Source organism: Dermacentor andersoni, chromosome 8 (genome assembly GCF_023375885.2).
Source record: "Dermacentor andersoni chromosome 8, qqDerAnde1_hic_scaffold, whole genome shotgun sequence".
NCBI classification, from domain to species: domain Eukaryota; kingdom Metazoa; phylum Arthropoda; class Arachnida; order Ixodida; family Ixodidae; genus Dermacentor; species Dermacentor andersoni.
In genome coordinates, this window is record NC_092821.1 from 59118841 (window position 1) to 59137613 (window position 18773).

Consider the following 18773-nt stretch of genomic DNA (forward strand, 5'->3'; position numbering starts at 1 on the left):
TCCTAATTAATTATTCCATCTCTCAAATACTATAATTATATAGAACAGGCCAATCCGAAAATTGCAGAGAAAGATAAAAAACACCCATTACAGCTTTATGTTGCTCTCTACGCGCTGCATAAAATTGTTTTTCTGAGCGTGACAGCAGCCCGTAAACACACGTTGAATTGCTGTGCAACTGGCCACTCGAGGCCTTTTGCGTGTATTTTCAGGCTTCATTCACTCTCCGAAAAATACAGAAAGCCGTATCTTGAGTTTTTGATGTTGCTCTACAATTTTCTTATTTACTTTTCATCTAACCGTAATGGTCAAGAAGTTGATTAACTAGTTAAGATTAACTATGTGATTAGGCAGAATGAAAAAAGAAAGGATCTGACTATCTCCAAGCGACGGAAAACAACATTACCTTCATTCTGTTCAGGTACGTGGTACTTGCATATTTTAAATATTGCTACATGATAGTTGGCAGACTCTGTATATAGGGAGGATTCACATATGTATGCACCCCTGTAGTTCCTTATTGGGGCTAATAGCCAGCGCAGCATGAATCTCCCTGGCATTGTGTCTCTTTAAGATGCAGAAATTGCACCACTGCTCATAAAACGATTAGAAATTGTGAGGTTGAGGGGGGTCGCCGGGTTGCTCCTTGGATCAACCAGTGCTCTGCTATACTGACGATCCTACCTTAATGAGCACCAGTGATGCAAGTTTTCCTATTGTGTAGCCAAGTGCATTCCTTGTAGTGTGTTACGGAGACACTAATGACACCCTATATCATTTTAAAATAAGAAGGATCATTTTAAATACCTAATTCTGTTAAATTGTTGGTACTTGGGTAAATATTAGACAAAATAAAGCCCCATGTTCAATTTTCTGAGTATCACCCCAAAATTTCCGCGTTGTCACCTCATTGTCACATCGTGGATTTCAAGTATTTTTACAAAGTAGGGTAGTTTTGGTTCAGTAAATGTTGCTGGCGCTTTTTAATTGGGATTTTAGGCTTTTTTGTAATACAATGAAGAACACCTTTATTTGTAAAAAAAATAGCTACATCTGAGAACACACCATCAAAATCCATGACGTCACAGCAAGCTGATGTGGCAACTTCAAAGCTGCAGTGCCACCAATATATTCTCTTACGATTTTTACAGTTTACTCAGCCTCTTGTCACGGTACGAGTGAATGTGTTGAATTGCAAGAAGGTCATTTACAGATACATCTGAAACAAATTTTCTCTTTAGTGGTTTCATGCCATCGTTGCTTAGTGGCATTGGAACAGCGCCGCTAAACACGCAGTCACAGGATCAAACACCAGCAATTTTGATGGATGTGAGATGCAAAAGTACCCGTGTACCGTGCAACCCTAGGTGATCAAAATGAATCCGGAGTTCCCCACTATGACGTGCGTCAAAATAAGATTGTCGTTTTGGCACGTAAAGCTTCAGAATTTATTTATAAATTTTTTATTAGTGCTCCTTTAAGCTGTAGCATTCATGATCTCTGCAAAAACTCACGCTCCAAGTATTCTCTACAAAGATTTAATAAACAGTAGATATATATGTCTGCTTATATTTTAATTAGTGGTGATACGTGATGACCATTCCTAAGACGGTGGCACTAATTAGGCACGCAGAATTGTGATACCGTGTTTGAGGACACAATGACGCACGTCGAGAAAATGACTGAGTCTCTCTCGAGGTCCCTGACGTGGACATCAACTGACTGTCCACAAACTTCTCAGTTCATTCTGTGATCAGCCTGTGATCAATCCATAATGTATCCGTGAAGCAGCCTGTGCTTTGCGAGTGGATTATTTAATTGATGAGCTGGTTTTTTGCACACACTGTCCTTGTGGCTTATCTACATTTCATACAGCTGAGTACAATCCCACATATTGCTTCTGGAGCACAGCAAGCGAACCTGATGTGTAGTGGTAATCTCAGTAACGATCGACAGTCATGTCCCTCTTGGAGCTCCTAATGCTGCTAGTCAACACAAGCACCAGCAGTTGCCCAAAATAGCGTGAAAGAGATTCATTGAAAAGTGGCATATCCCCAGGGTCACATACCCAGTCACCCAAGCTATTCTGACGGTTGATTATGAACCCACTTCCCTCAGCATAGCAGCCCGATCTCTAGACGTTAGACCATGATTACCCGTTGATACAAGTGGGTCGGAAAGTAGACTCAGACACCCGAAATATGAAATATCCTAAGAATGCTAATCACAATAAACAATACTATATGTTTTGAATACTTTGGTTTACTTATTATTTTTCTTGTTTGTGCGGAATAAATCCTTGTTTTTCTGAAACACGTGGCACCCAGACAGCATAAGGAGCTAGTCAGAAGTCAAGTAAGTTTAGCATTCTAGATCTGCAACACGCGCTATTGCAGTATTGTTGTGATTCATTTGCAGTAGGGCTGTTCTGTAGATGTACTTAAAAAGCTTAAAATTGCTTAGGTAACATTTACTTAAACACGTAGGTTCACATAGGTTGGAGGAATGCGCATTGAGAAGGTTATCCTGGCACAGCTTACCATGGTCTGCCATTGTGGACCAGGAAAGTTTGCATGGGCCTTGCTTTACCGTGTGTTCGCAGAGGAGGAGCTCATGGGTCATTTACTCTTTGGAAATAAAACTAAGGGGCAAAAGAGGGTGTTGACCTCCGCAGGGTCAAAGCTGTTATAGGCAAATGCCGTACACTTCTCCCATTGCATTTTTTCATTCACATTTTTTATCTTAAATTAGGAAATTTTCATTAGCATAACAAATTACTTTCAAGTAGTCCGTGCGTACAATTGCGTGCTACAGTAGCCTACCATTTGGAATGACTGTTCATATGATCTAATGGCCTAAAGCCCCCATGCTCAAATGTTTCTGAAGTTTCAAAGCCGCCTTCACTGCCAGAAGTTTTTGACGGCTACACCAGAAGAAATTACCTGCATTTGCGCATTAACAGTGCTACTTGGGTGTCATTGCAATGAATAGCTGTCTGTGAAGCACACTCCAAATCTAGTGGCATGAAGGACATGCTTAGGTAGCCTGAAAGTGTTATTCTATTACACGAATTGCGTACAAGCTATTCTCAAGCGTGGTTACTGCTCAGCTCGAGGAACAGCACGTTCACCAAATTTCAGCAATCAAAACGGCTGTCCAGGTTTTTTCATACGAAACAGTGGTTTCACCAATTTTAACAGACCACATTCAATTAATGTTGCTCCTATCTTGAAGGAGGTCCATGTGATGCCAGACAGCAGCCTTTCAACAGAGGGAACATGAGTTGTGCGGCATTTTTCATTCGTTGTTTCAATCAAAGTAACAAGAGGGACAGAGCTCCCAGGATCCCTGTCAATAGTAGAATATTTAGTGGACGCTTATTCATTCTAAGCACCTAACCTTTTTATTAACATGTACATAATCACTTTGGATCCTAAGATATGAAAAAAACATTTATGTGGCTTTTCCCCCTATGCTTAAATAAATTGAGTAGAACTGAGTAGGACCTTGGCGACTACTCTCTAAAGCTTCTGACAGGCCAGCGGACATGTCCACTACCCCCATTCTGAAATTGTTGGAAGTGTCTCCTGCTTCCGTAGTTCACTTGCCTGTTTACAGGGTTATAATAAACTATTACTATGTAGCCTCTGGGCTTACATTTATCAAAAAGATGAATGGGCTTTCCCGTCACTCTTGTTTAGTGCGTTGAGGATCGCATTTCTGGGGAAAATATCTATCCAATTTAGAAGTTATATATTTATCAGTGGTGTGCAAATACTCGAAACTTTCAAATAGCGAATCGAATAGTGTCGTATTTGATTCCGTCTTTGAATAATCACAATTTGTAAATTCGAATATTATTCGAATATTTGAAAACACCACTGAAACATAAAATTTGAACCAAAGTATGGTAAACTTTCACCTTCAAGAACATAGCATAGACATAAAACGTGAGAACTTGTACAAATAGCACAGCAGGCTACGTTACTTAAGTAGCTGTACTTTAGAGGCAGTACAGCAATCATTGATGTTTACTGAAGAATCCTGTGCATTTGAGGCAACTTGTTGCTGCTCCAGTTGTGCTTTTAATAAATATATGCTCATAACGACCTTTGCAATGACACAAACTTGCTAACTTTAGCAATACTAGGATGTGAACATCATTTGCAATAATTGTCACATCAGCTGTTTATTATTCAGAAGCTATTTAATATTCGATTCGCTTCTGGCATTATTCGGCTCGGTCTCAAAAATCAGTATTCTCACATCCCTAACATTTTCATTGCAGATTTAAATTCTTCAGAGTGTCTTTTCGAGAAAAAAGCGGGTAAATAATATTTTAAGTGACAATAAAGAAACAAAACCTTTCAATATTTACTGTTTTAACATTTTATTTTTCTATGCAGGATAAAGTAGCGTAATTCTTTATGTACTGAAACTTACAAAAACATGTTTTATAGTAAACTAGGTCAAGTGGCAACATTCCCAAACTACTGCAATGACAGCCACAAGGAGATAAGTGAAAAATCAGTTTTGGACAAACTCAAGGGGGCGACCGCACAATAAGAATATTTTCTAGAAAGGATGCTAGGCAACACTTTGTTTTGAGGAGGTGAAATTTTTCAAAATGTTCCGTCGCAGTCACAGATGCACGGAAGTGAACCTCAAAGGGTTATGAAGTCAGTCCACTGTCATATGGTTCTTAAAAGACAGCATTTCTTCGTATCTGTCATATTCTGCATGTGTAATGGTAGCCAGTTTGGTGCACAGCTACAGAGAGTCCTCATTATAAGAATCAGTCAGTCGTTGAGGCCGAAAATACACTTCGCTGCAAGCAGTATTTTCTTCAAAGTAGAGAGTCCTAAGCGATTGCAAGGCGAGAAGTGCACTTCAATTGCATCTGAATTCATGAAACCTCACTTCAAATGAAGCCACACTCAATTCTAGTGGCATGACAGTATTCTATTTGGAGCATGGAAAACCACAGTGAAGTGCTGCACATTTTAAGTATGAAAGTTACAAGAGATTATTTTAGTTATCAGTAGTTTAGGTTTCTTCATGAACAACGTGAAGTTTTTCTCACCATTTTGTTTCTAAGCAAGGAAAGTTCACATCCTCGATATTGAGGATCTTCAAAAAGATATTTTGCTACAGTATGTTGTTCCTCTTTGCCCTTATTTGTATTTGACACTTTGTGGAGTCTTGTGCCAATTTGAATAAACACATGTAGTCATGCTGTGAAGCAGTACCCGCGGAAAGCTGGAATAAAGCAAGACAATTGCATAAACCAATTTCATTATAATGAGGGCATATTGTACGCCACACTCTTGGATGTGGAAGTTCCTTTTTAAAGCTTGTTCTGGATTTTGCTGTTTTTGCAGGCTTCACGTGTCTCAGATTTCCTGGTACCAACATACCCTATGTAAAGAACACTCTGGCCTCGCTTCTCGCATGGGACCAAAAGCCTCTGAATAGCCAAAGCTGGACATCTCAAACAGAAACACAAGTGTTGTGCTTTTGTAACTTTCGAAATTCCTATATTCGTTTATCTTTATGCTAGTCTCCTGAAGAGCCCATTTCGTATTTCTTAAACAAGTGTATAAATTGTGTGCCTTTCCGTGCCTTGGGTTTTATGTTAACTTTATTTATGTTATTTATGATAGTCTCCTGAAAAGCCCTCGTTGGATGGCTCAAACCAGCACACAAGTGTTGTGCTTTATTTCATTACATTTTTATGTTAGTTTTTGATATAGTTCCAGCAAGGATAGTGTTTGCTTATTAATATAGTTTTAAGTATATTCAGTCATTTTATACCAAACCGCGCAGTTTTGTAATATACTGTTCCAATATGAAAAACCATTTCAAGTTTGCTTGATACGCCAAAGTAAGTACAATGAGAAATGTTTGAACAAATTTGCTTCTATACATACACCAGAGTCCTTCCACGTCAAACCAACAAGCGTTTTTTTGACCGTCATAGATATAGTGGAAAAAATTTTGATATGTTTGTTCAAGCTCAGAACTCTTTCTCCCCCATTTATTTTTCTTCTAAAAATGCTCTAGAATTTTGGGAAAAATTCATTGTTCTTGCTCGGTCAGCTAGAAGGCACTGATCAAAGTTTCTTCTCAAAAGGAAATTTCTTGGTCCAGATATTCAGATGGTGTTCGTGTCAAAAGAATGAACTGTGGCTGCCAAAACTGCAAAGTTTGAATTTTTTTCTTCGAGCACAGGGAAATACAGAAGATACAAAATAAATATAGGGTCGCAGCCTGGGTAACCTAGGATAGCTACTATATATCTGAAGGCTTGGACATTCAGTTGATTGCCTAAAAAAATGAAAGTTCAAATGTTTCGCACAAAGCTTCGTGTTGAATGTAAAGAAATAGCTTTTGTGGCCGGAGCAAAAGTATATGTGACCCATCATTACATAGCCCTACATGTCTCCTATGCATGTGACCAGTTACGAAAAGGTATTATTTTTAAATGTGATAAATGTTTTTGTAATGTTTATTTCTGGATCACGCAAACAACAAGGACATATGAAGCCTTGTCCTCTATTAAAGAGACTGGTAATATAATTAGCCACAAAAACTACTCAACAAACTGTGAATGCCTTGTTTTATCCAAAGGAAGACAGGTGACGTCAAGCGCAGCAGTCTACATTCATTTTTTTAACGTGAACGCGAGGCACATATGAGATTTATAGAAGATCATGTTTCGGCTCTCAAACAATGGTAACAAGCAACAACACAAGAAATTGTTCATACTCGTGTAGGTTTTCAGTTTTAATTATGAAGATGTTTTCTACTTGCATCGTCACTGGGTTCCAGGGAGCAGGGACCAAAGTGTCCAGCTCCCTGCATGTCGCATTGCATGCTGATATGTCGCATTGCATTGCAATGAGGCATGTCCTTGAAGATGCTTTCATGAACAATATCAGCACTCTTTCTGGATTTACTGGCTACGTAATAGCAAATATTTCTTTTTGTAAACTACATGAAACATATCTTTTAACACATCAGGACTCCCTCACGAATTTTACACGTTTTGAAATCTTATGTGCAATGGCTGTATGGTTTACCCAAACCAATGAACGCAATGAGCACAAGTCTCATTGCGTTCGAGCGACCCCAACACCGCTTCACTAGAGACTTTTAGCTCAGCGGGTTTACGTTTCGCTCCGCTCGCGGTCTCCGCCGTTGCGCCAGTGGAGCGGCTCGCGAAAAAAGAATTTTAGCCCGGCGGATCACTCACCCGCTCTAGCGGGGTAAAGAGCGGGGCGCTCGGCTGCCCCACCTAGTGGTCCGAATAGGAGTTACTGAGAAATGAATTTGAATTACACTTGCTTTTTTAATGCAAGAAATGTTGAATAAAGATATATTACATGTTCTCAGTACATTATTTGTTAATAATGTACTGAGTACTAGTGTATGGGTCAGCGCCGCAGTCGCCGTCGTCGATGTAGAACTGCCGGCGTTCATATCGGCGCCATCTTGCATTTCCCATACACACCCGCGCGCGCTTACGCACGCTAGCGCGCTGCGTATACCCTCCGCTGGGGAGTGCTTTTCAGCGGGCGTAAACGCTGCTCCATAAAACCGCTGGCCGCCTCAGCGTTGTGAGCATGCGCAGTCGCGTCTCCGCGCGCCCGCTCCGCTACTCTGGCCTTGAACCCGCTGGGCTAAAACTCTCTATTGTCATCTGTGTCGCACATGGAGCCAGCTTTGTCGTCAGCATTTCCGGCCGGCATTCTTGTGCGCACATCGGAGAAAGCCAGTGCTGACAAAAATTGAAAAAAAAAAAAATTTTCGCATGTAAATATAATGGCTTCTTTTTTAACTTCACACATGCGTAGCAGACATGTAGAGCTATCTCATAATGTATCACTTATATTTTTTGCCCAATTAACAAAGGTGTTTTATTATGTTGAACATGAAGCTTTTTGCAAAAGAATTGAATTTTAGTTTCTTTACGGGCGATCGCCTGAACTTTCAGAGCTTGAAATATTTTTCTGCTATACTATGTCACCTGGGCTACCATTCTGTTATTTCATTTCTGTCTTCTGAATTTTCCTTAATTACGAAAAAATGAGACTGCAATTTTACTCACTTTGCCGCTGCCAAGAGCACTTGAAGTATTCGAAGATTTAAAAAATTGGCTACTTTGGCAGTCGTATCACTTCGCTGTTTTCATGCCTAGCACTTGAAGGCCTCAATCCGTACAATATGAGTTTAAAAAATGTTTATTGACGTCCCCTAGCTCAGTTGAGCAGGTAAAATAAACTCACGAAAATGTTACAAATTTCTTGGCAAAAATAAAAGTGGGCAAGGAGTCTTGAACTGTAGTAAACATGCGGCAATGTCTTGAGCTATACCTGTGGTTTAGAAAAAAACGTTGGTCGATTCGGCACGGAATGATACACCTGCTAGTGCGCCTGTGCCATTGTCAGTGTATGTTCACTAAAAACTACATTTTGCATAACTTCGCAAATGTGTTTTGTTGTGCTATCTAATATAAGTTAGTAAAAATTACTAGGCATATATTGGCCTAAATTTAAAGTGCAACAAAAGCTCTCCGGTAATAGAAATGATGTTCCTTTCACGTTTGCATGAAAGCAGATTTTTTTTGCGAATTATTTCGTTATTTTTTGTGGCACTGAACAAAATTGAAATGGAACTCACACGAGGAATAACTTTTTTAAAGTCTTGGAGCACGTCACTAATAGATTTTTTTCATATTAAATGTCATATAGTCAGTATGAATAAGTCGCTTGATATAGAATGACCTGCGCAGGAACTTTATCATGGCAGAAGATAACTGGATCATGCAACACACAATGCAGCGCAATAAACTGCTCCCATGGCATCACTTATTGGGATTGCCATGTTTCAAAAATAGACTAGGTTTACTGAAATCGGCATGCACCATTCGACCAACTAATTAGGATTGTAGAGTGATCCTTGTGAAGTTTTACAATTTTTTTTAATTGTCTGTGCCAGGTTTCATAATTCTTGCTCTTGAGCTTGATTATTCAGAGGTGGACAGTACTAGCACAATGAATGGTAACACGTTCAACTGATTCTCAGAAATGTACTAATTGACTTTTAACATTACGGCACATATTGCAGTTGAAACATTGCAGCCGATTAGTTTGAAAGATATATTCACTTGAAATTAATTTCCAGGACGACAGCAGTTTCGAGATATTTCCATAAATATGAGACGAAATACATGGGAATTCCAGTTACTTTTCTTCTTCAATGCATAACAGTGCGTTTTACTAAAAAAGTAAGTGGAAGAACACTGCATTTTTAGAACCTTGTCACTGTATCTCGTCACTGGTGTCATTCTGGAAATACATTCCAAGTGCATTCACGTGTAAATTTACTGGCTACAATTCGAAAAAATTAATAAAGTTAAGTGAGTTTTTGTTAACTAGCTGAATACGTGTGGTAATTTCATGTAATAATATCTGGTACTGCACATAGAATTATGTTAGCTGCAGCAGCCAGTATTTAACAAATTCTAGGAAACCTAAAGATAACCACGATGTGGTGTCTGCTGTGGGCTTCAGCAAATTGTGCCATGGTTATAGTACCACTGGTTGCCTAATAAAGAAAGCAAGTACCTTTTTTGAGTGCTCTTACTTACTGTCATGTCAGTCTGCTTGTACATTAATTAATTGAGGTTCTTATTTTTTTGGATTTATTTCTTTTAAGAAATTGGTTTTACTTGAGTGCCACACAGACTACATCTGCAGTGATCAATTTTGTTATGGTGTCAAGCAACACGAAGTTTGTACTTTCCAATAGCTTTTGAGAAATTTCTGATGTTCTCAAGCTAAATATAATTGTACATTTACACAGATGTTTGGTTAAAAATAAACACTTCACCTAGAAAAATGGTTTTTGTATGCATGAGTTCTCCACTCTTGATTTCGTGAAGGACCATTCATTTTGCCAATTGAAAAAGTGGCATAAGAGCACCGCTAGCAGCTTTACAATATGGTTTAATAATGGGAATATAGGAGCCCACTTTTGAACCCAGGGTAACCGAGGCCTGCAATACGGTAGCATCTATATTTATATTTACCCCTGTTCTCTCACAGCAAACATATCAAAGTGATAGCGAAGTTAATTATTGGAGCGCAACATAGCTCAGCAGTATTTTAAGAAAAGTGGTCTTAAACTCTGATAAATACAAAGTGCGGCATAAAGGGCTTGCAACATAATTTGAGTGTTGACGTTCAACACCGCTCCAACAATATTTCAATGGGCTTTCACAATTGGCATGCAACACGTTGAAACACTATTTCAATTGGCTTTCGATGTTTAGACTCAACACATCTGCAACAATGCTTCAATGGGCTTTCCATATTGAAAACCATCACAGTTTCAACAATACACCAATGATTTTTGAAATTGAAAGGCCCCAATGATGTTTTGACCACGGTGTAAGAGTAGTTTAGGTGAGAGAATGCCCGCGTCCAACGCCCTCTCATAACATTCCTACTTTTGGAGGCAGCCGACAGATGGCGCAACCAACTTTTCCCCGCTCCGCGAGCGACCGGGCCAGACCGGCGCGAGCGCTATACGTTGCGTTGGGCCTGTATTTTCTTGAACTGCGTGGTTAACTGGCCTTAAGATTTCCTCTTCTGGTATTCTACTTTGGGGATGTAAAGTGTCCTTTATTTACACAAAAACATTTCACCTCTTTTAAACACATAAACATTTCACCTCTTTTAAACAAAGCGTCGAAATCAGTAGCGCGACGTGGCGTTGATGGCATGCATATGCGTGTAATAAAACACGGTCTTTTATTTCGCATTGCAGGCTTCGTACTAAGTCTGCCAGTTATTAGATATTGCCGAACATTACCCTGTGCAAGGAAAAGACCCATACCAATGCCGAAAAGATACACGGGCGCACCGCCTCGGATGTTAGCGTGATATTACGATAACATGAATTGTATCCATACTCGCCCCGCAAAGATGATGAAGATGCTTCACTGCATGAAAGTCAAAGCTCTTCGAAATTTATTGAACAATTCTAACGGAAGCACAAGTCCGGAAGCAACTGATCAACTTAATGAGGGAGAATAAAGTGAGGGAAAATATGGCACGGCAAAGTAAATTTCAGCACTCATGCAGTCGCTTCGAACCACGGGCTCACACAACTTTTGACAATTTTCGCAAGTCCTGGCTCTTTTTGTCTTTCTGGCTTTTCAACGGCCTGCAGTATTGACGCATACGCAAGCACACGTAGTAGTGGATCGGTTTCGCAAGCATGTCTTCGTTGTGAAGACTGCATGGAAATGTAAACTGGAACTTCAGAACGGCATCAATTGTCCTATCGAACGCATGCCTGTCACTCACATATTTTTCAAACTTCTGCTCACAGTATTTGAAGAGATCAAAAAGATTCAAAAGATCAAAAAGTTCGGCTGCGTCAGCCTGCCTCTCGTTTTCAATTTCACCAGGTCGGCTTCAGGCACGTTTGCGATCCCTTTTGTTCCCTTAAGCGCCTCCTTGCAAATCGTACAGGAGGCCTCATTTGCAAGTCTTCTTGAGACAAAGCCAGTGGCGTAGTATACGATGCGGTATACAACGTCTACGTTGCAGTCGTTTAGCTCAAGTATGTCATCACATTTCCAGCTGCCTTCTTCGATCAGCCCATCAAGCTTCTGCTTCAATTCTTGCAGTTTATTTGGCTGCTCCATACCTAAACTCTGATATAGCTACCTTAAATCCGCCAGAGTAACAACGGCAGTCTGACTGCTATCAGGCGCTGCACAGTTTCCAAACTGCGGAGGTTTTAACAAAGAATACATGCTTAGCATGCGGTATAACTGCAAGAATGTGGGAAAGGTCGGATGTTCATTTTGACCTCCCGCCTGTCTGATTATTCTGAGAAAGCTTTCTAAGGGGTCCTGGTTCATTTTGGCCGACAACACGTACTTGAAACCGCAGTCTTTTAGAAGGTAGGCAGAAAGTTGTTGGACAGATTTGAGCGTAACGCGCAAACCTTCAGCAATCGACTGGGTCAAAAAGAGGTCTTTTGAAATGTCACCGTTAAGAACCTGTTGCTCCCATGTGTCGCGCCATTCAGACGCAGTTCTGAGAGTAGTGAAATCCGTGGTCGAATTCCCTCTGCAGGGTACCGGCGGTTTAGAGCGTCGAACAGGTAGTTAAAAAAAAGTGTAAATTTAGCTGTCGGTTGGGCATCAGCCAACCTTGGCGCACCTCTGCGTGCCTAAAACATGATTCCTTTGGCAACAGAATTGCTGAGAAGCTGTGTGGCCAGCTTTACCCTCATCTTCAGCATGTTCGACGGGTTTACATGGTTGTAAGCAAGGTTGGGGCAGACTCGAAGCGCACCAGTTTTCTTGCAGTCGGCAACAAACACAGCGTCGTAGCACGACCATCTGATGAAGTGACCATCTTTTTTTAGAACTTTCTTGTCGTGCAGACGGTTCCTAATCCATTTAAAGAGATGGGGTGCGTCAGAAAAAAACGTATACTTTTCTTGAAGTGTCCGTTGGGTGCTCAAAGCAGTTAACCACTTGTCCGAGTATTCCACTGATGCCGAGCTGTTTCCACATCGCGCGGTTCGTGGTAGCGCCATGGCACACAACTCCGTCGACAAACAAGCCGGTTTTCTCAAATGTACAATGCACTGAATCAAGAGCTGAGCAAGGATCGTTCCCTTTGTTGACCCTTTCGATACAAACACAGCCACCGGCTGTAGATAACTTTCTCCGAAATGAGAAAAAGCAAAAACAAGACCATGATCCGCCAGCTCACTCCTTTGATTTTCTCTCTCCCCATGATCGACGAGACCAGCGTAGATCATCGTTTTTGAGTTTACAGCCATTTCTTTCCTCACTTGAATTTCATCCATTATCAGCATTCCTCGGCGATGAAAGGGAGTTTTCTTAGAGAATTTCAGCTTCAAGACTTGGAAGAATTTTTCATCGAAACCACACTTCAAGCCCACCATGCTGATGTACTTCCTTACAGTACAGCAATGTACTGTACAGTACAGTACAGCAATGTCGTTGCTTCGCAAAAAAGAGTACGTAGCAGGGCTGCATATGTGTAGAAGGAGACACAAGAGAATCCAGTCATCTGTGTATCGCCGGTTTCTTTTCGTTGTGCTCTTGGCAGCTGAAATGCATTCCTCTAACAAAAGCAGGTGCGCTGGTGGCATATACAGTGCCTGGAGTTTATCTTAGACGTCTTCATCAAGCAATTTTGTTAGCTTTGTCCTGGTGTCCTGTATCTGCTTGATCAACAGTTTGTTGCGCTTAATAAGTCGCGCTCGTGACTGCTGGAGCGCCGATTTTGCCCGGCGCGAAGCTTTGAGCTTTTCCTGCTGGGAAGGCTTCAAGGAAAGCCTGATGCGTTTCCATGGTCGCTCCTCTTTCGCTCGCGCAGCTTGGCGGTCGGCGTGCAACCTCAAGGTGTCAGCGAGACCACTGCAGTGATGACATATAGCTCCTCCAGGCAATAGTAGTAGGCACTTGTTGTGTCTCCAGCTCTTCTGGGAGTCTACCAAAGCACACTCCGGATGCACACTCGGGAAGTCCTTTAAACTCGGCCCTCCCCAGCACACGTTAAGGCTATCAATGGTTTTGAGCATGACTTGGATATCAAATGGCGACGTGGCAAACGAACTTACACCAACAGCAGCACAATCAATTGACCTGCCAAAGACATGCACCTCAACTGTGAGGTCACTCTTCACACGCAAAGTCTTTCTATTGAAAATTACTGAAGAACCGTCCTTTTGCCTGTGTGTTACCTGTGCGTCAATAAGCACGATGTCTCTCACCCCTTCAACGTCGGTGCGATGTGCTGCCCATGAATGCTGAGGTAAGCAAATGCTGCCCGCTTCGTTGAAGAGTGTTGGAAACGGCGAGGCCTCGCAGGACTTCGCAACGCAGTCGCTTTCATCGGAAGAGGCCACAGGTTGAGTCGTGTCGGCGAGCAGTCTTGATCCAACTACGCTGCTGCTCTGTTGAGAGACTGAAGAAGAAACTGCGCGACCAGATAGTCGCTTCGCTGTCTTGCGAGGGCTCTTGATCCGTTTTGAAAGGTAGCTCAGCGCCCCTTCGAAGATAGATGGAATGGCGTCTTTTGTAAGGCCCGCTCTTCTCTTGCCGGACATTAACACGTGGCCATCAACTTCTGCTGACCACGTCTTCAAGATGAAGTGAGGAGCAAAATGCCTTTCGCAAACACGATCTGTTCTTTGTAGTACACGGTCCTTGCGAGGTATTGCTCGCCGCCACGCTTCGAGCTTTGAGTCATCCTGGGGCGGCTTGAAAAGCGAGTACTTCTCCTTACACGATTCGTAGCCGCTTCTACAAAATGGCACGAAGAACTTCACCATCGCACTGCCGCATAGAATAAGTCAATCCGAGAGTTAGATTTGACTAAACGCGCGTGTGAAAGCAGGAACAAGCCGAAGCAGACAAAAACAATCGAGTGGCGCGAAGGCGAAAGCGGGAGACCCGGGGCAACGTTATTAGACTAGCATCAGTTGTAAAACTCTCCGCCCGCGCGTCTACAGCCGCTGTTGCCACTTCTCTGACAGCCGCCATATGGCAGCGCCGTTCCATCGAGCTCCACTGCAGACGCCTCGCCGCAGCCTTGGGTTCGTGCGGACGGGCAGTTTGCGCGTGTTTTGCGCTCGCTGGCATTCTCCCTTGTCCGAATCAGTGATACCATGAGAAAGCGGTATACAGCAATAAGATTTATCGGGCCAGTTGGTTCGTACTGAAAGAAGGGTAAACTGCACGAAAGGAAGAAACGCATACAGCGAAGCGCAGGAGCCGTGTTTCTAAATGTCGTGTGTTTCTTCCTGTCGTATTAACGTTTCGCACTATTTAGGCTCAGGAGCCTGAAGATCTGGCCAAAGTGCGTGATTGTAGGATGATCTTCATCCCCGCCGAAGCTTCTCACCATGCGAAAGAAGCGCTACAAAAAGAAAGATTAGGTCAGTGTTTGAACACACAAGCCACACACAGACACACAAATAGAAAAGAAATCGTCGGCTTTTCCACTCCGTGAAGATGGTTAACCAGCGAATCTAAAACCTGCGGCCCCTGTGTTTATCACTGGGTTAACCGCGAGGGTTCATTAAAGTATTTCTCAATTAAGAGGTCACACACAATCGGCTGCGACAGAGAAAACGACGTCACTGACGGTATGCCCGCAGTCCGCCATTGTTGCTTGCGTTCGATGTCTCAAGTTTGCTCGGTGGCGTGGTTAGCAGCCTTTGCCCGCCATTGGCCGCTTGTGATTCTTCGAAAACAATTTCTTCAAAATTAAATCTATCCGTTACGTAAGACTGAGTGGCTCATACCCCCGTACACGCAGCCTCCCCATTACGACGACAGAAGAAAAGTGAAATTCTACGCTGGAATGAACGGCAACGCAGCCTGCTGTGGAAGACGACGACGTTCGCGGGAGCAGTACACGAGCCCGTGCCGTGGATTTCGCAGAAAGTTCGCGGTCGGCATGAGGAAACGCTCTGTTCCACGCCGAGCGAAGCGTCGCATTGCTGGGAGCACTTGCTGGGAGCACAGAAAAAGTGGCGCGCCGAACTGTCGACATCGTTCCGATAGCCGCCTATGCAGCCAGTTACGCAGCACATCGGCATCGTCTGTTGATATTCTTAACAAACTCGGCGAAGGCTACAGTTTCGCGGATGACATGCTTGCTGAAATTCGCCGTCAACAACGAACCACAGAATACACCAACTCTGCACCGCGTGCTTAGTCCGGCCCACCCACGTAGCCGGCTATTGTGGAAGTGAAGATGGGCGCGACTGAAGCGCCACGAAGGCGCGGGCAGGTGGCGGTTCCGCGCAACAGCGCCGAGATTTAAAACTGAAGCTAGTCTAGTAACGTTGACCCGGGGAACAGTCAGTAGCGCCCTCTGTTGACCGCCGTGTAAGCAGAATGCTCCGACCTCCTTTCTACGTAGCGGCGCGCCCGCGGCGTTACTTCACCTAACATACTCTTACACCGTGGTTTCGATAAAATGTCGTGGGCTAATTATCAACTCTTGTCAAAACTTCCTCAATAATGTTTTAACAATTCCACAATGTTCCTTGAATGCCATTTATTTACGTTGACGAATGACATTTCAGTAACCTTTCAACAATTTTTGTAAGGGTAATTAATCAGTATTCGTAAGTAGGCCATTTAATTTGTGTACCGGATCACTGAGGATTACATCTAAATGAAACAGTCGGCAGGTTGCCAAAGCTTTCCTGTATGATTCCGTAGTTTCGGCTATGCCGGTTACGTAGCATGTATGTTCAGCGTGATACAGAAAATTGGACCTTAATCAAAATTCAATATCAAGCGTATATGATCGCTTAATCAAGCGTATATGAAACAAGCATTGCTATCGAATTGTGACTTCCAGTACCTGCGACTCCCGTGCGATGCTCGATGGTCTTCTACAGAGTCAAGATCAAGTTGCCTTTACAAGATTGCGATGCCGCTTTTGCAGTTAATTTTTCTTTGCGCAACACGGCTATGACGCAGTCTCCTCTTCGTCTTCTGTATTATAATGGATCATATAACGCTCATTTCTTTTTGTATTGTTGATTTTCAGTAGAAAAAAAAATATACTTTTTAAGGCTCTGTTTCTCCAACTCTCATGATAGCATTCTCGTTCACAACGAATGATTATGATGACGATGATTTCCTTGACATGCCACATATCCACCTCAGGGTATTGGCGGAGAAACGGACGGTAGAATAATGTAAAATTGTCCTTTCAACCGGGGACTCGGCTCTGGAGTTCAGGTAGAGGTGTGTTTGCCTCGCCATATGCAATTTCACTGGTGACACAGAAAGCGCGGGGCGATAAATCAACATTAGACTATTATAGCAGAGTGTTGCTTACGCACCCCTCCGCACACATTTCACACACACCGGTGGCTGCATAGGAGGCAATGATTTCCCTTATGTAACAAGCGCGTGTGCAAGAGTCGCCACTGACGTCATTTCAGCTTGGCTGTAAAGGAATAAACCAACCAACTATACTCTCGGACACCTTTCTGTGGCAATGAAGGGAAAGCTACGGAGGCGAAGCGTGCACAAGTGAGAGCACTTCTGAATAAAGTCCCGCGTTTTAACCTACGTTAGCTTAGGCTGGGGAAGAGAGAACATGAACAACTTATTAGCACACCACTGAGTGTAAAGAACACACCACTGTGTGTAAAGGTTTACTTATTTTGCGGCTTTTCCCTTCCCCATCTGAGGAAACGCGAAACCGTCGCACTTGGAAGCTGCGTCGATTCAGCGTCTAATCCCAGCAACCAAAAGCAATGTCAAACGCTGCCGGACTGCTTGGTGCCTCAACACATGTGCAGCAGACACGCGCCAGTAACTTCCCCTTCATTGCCAAAGAAAGTTGTCCACACACTGGCGCTTCGCTCAATCGGGTTCCTAGGGGAACGTGGGCAGCGTTATACGATGCGCTCGCTCTATGAGACAGAGAGAGAGAGAATAACTTTATTAGGCGTTGTGCGCAAGCGCATTAGTGTTCCCGGTAGCGTTCTGCTGAGCGGCTGCGTGTACAGCTAGGATACGCCGGTCTGAGTGGGGCGGAAAAAAATTGCTCATGGAATTCCGAGCTTTATTTCCACAATTTTCAAGCGATTCCCCAGGATTCATTTTGTGTTTCCATTCCTCCACTGCTACATTGCGGTGTATCTCATTTATTCTTATTTGATCTTTCGTTTAGCTGTTCTTGGCCAATTCATCGCTATGCGTATGTGCCATAGCATATAAACTGCCAAGCAGGCAGGGAGCCGCATCGCGTGCTGATCTGGCGGCAGTTTGTTGCCAAACGCCTATCCACATTACTATTACGTACCCTGCGTTGGTAAAGTGATGGAGCACGCTTGCCTGAGTAGAGTTAACGGCTACCTGGAGTCAAACGATCTGTACCACAGCAACACGATTGGCTTCAGAAGAGGGCTCTCTACCCAAGACGCCATGATACAACTCAATGAGCAAGTCATAGACACCACGGGGCGGGGCTTGAGGGCAATACTTGGACTTGATCTAAAGAAGGCCTTCGACAGGGTCAAGCACACGGCCATCCTCGACAGAATCGTGCAACAAGGCCTGGGCGAAGAAACGCATAATTTTATCCGAAGTTTTCTTACGGGAAGAACAGCCAGAATCAGACTGGACGAGGAGGAGAGTATCCAGGTGGACATGGGCAGCGCTGGAACACCGCAAGGGTCCGTCGTGTCGCCGATGGTATTCAACCACGTCCTGATCGGACTATCGGAAAAACCGGACCGAATAGAAGGCATTAATCACACTGTTTATGCAGACGACATTACGATTTGGACCACGAAAGACGCAAGCAAGGGCAAAATAGAGAACAGACTTCAAGGTGCGGTGGAGGCAATCGAAAATCATCTGGAGGGCACCGGACTAGAATGCTCGCCGGAGAAATAGGAACTGCTGCTCTACCACCCCAGGAGGCTCGGCAAACCGTCCAGAGACGTAGCGGAACTACACAAAAGGGGAATCAGATTAACCACGAGGAAAGGCACGGAGATACCCATGGTTCAAAAGATTAGAGTCCTAGGTCTCTGGATCAAAGCCAGGGGAACAAACACGGAAACTATAATACGCCTGGCAAAGAAAGTCACGGCGACCTTTCGGCTGATACAGAGAGTCTCCAACAACAGGAGGGGCATTAAAGAAAAAAAAAAAAAAAAAACGTCGTACG